General features: G+C 64.3%; 1 pseudogene; it reads left to right on the top strand.

Moving 5' to 3' along the window:
• The first annotated feature begins 4 nt into the window (after positions 1-4).
• Positions 5-103, top strand: LOC104507854 (annotated as a pseudogene).
• The last annotated feature ends 261 nt before the right edge of the window (positions 104-364 follow it).

Raw genomic sequence — 364 nt, 5'->3', positions numbered from 1 at the left:
CTCATCCATGGTCACTTTCTTTGGGGGACTGTTTATCATCCTGCTGTGGAGGACCCTCAAGTACCTGTGGACTGTCTGCTGCCACTGCGGGGTCAAAAACAAGGTAACTCCCCCTTCCCCTTTCCCTCTTGGTGCCGGGTTTGGTTTGGTGCGGTGGTGCTGAGGAGCGGGAGAAGCCCAGCCCCGTAGACCGGGACACCTGGCCGAGGTGGCTCTGGAGCGGACACTGTAGGGTGGCCGTGGCGTGGCAGCGTGCTGTTGGGGTAGGGCTGCCACGGGCTGTCGGGAGCCGCAACGTGGGGAGCACGGCTGGGGGAGCGAGGTGTTGGGTGCTGCCCTCAGACGTGCCCCCCTGTCCCCCTCT

The sequence above is a fragment of the Eurypyga helias genome, unplaced genomic scaffold (assembly GCF_000690775.1).
Source record: "Eurypyga helias isolate BGI_N326 unplaced genomic scaffold, ASM69077v1 scaffold9443, whole genome shotgun sequence".
Classification (NCBI taxonomy): Eukaryota; Metazoa; Chordata; class Aves; order Eurypygiformes; family Eurypygidae; genus Eurypyga; species Eurypyga helias.
This window is presented reverse-complemented; position numbering and strand designations above follow the sequence as displayed.